Consider the following 295-nt stretch of genomic DNA (forward strand, 5'->3'; position numbering starts at 1 on the left):
TGCATTCCCGGCGCGCTGGGAGGTGATGAGCTGTGCCTGCATGGAGGAGCAATCCCAGGCAGCGTGAAGGGAGGGCACTGGCACGGGGCAGAGCGAGACAGCTCTGACTTGGCAGCTCAGATCTGCTACTTGCTGCACTCCTCATGTGTTACCGAAGCGTGACCCTACCCGGGCCGCAGCACCAGCCGCTTCCCTTGGCTGTGATGGAAATGCTCCTCCTGCTCCCAGCGTGGGGCAGTTGTGGGGGATCAGCAGTGCCTGTGCGAGGGGAATGAGCTGGGAACCACCTTGAACT

Source organism: Nestor notabilis, unplaced genomic scaffold (assembly GCF_000696875.1).
Source record: "Nestor notabilis isolate BGI_N333 unplaced genomic scaffold, ASM69687v1 scaffold17057, whole genome shotgun sequence".
NCBI lineage: Eukaryota > Metazoa > Chordata > Aves > Psittaciformes > Psittacidae > Nestor > Nestor notabilis.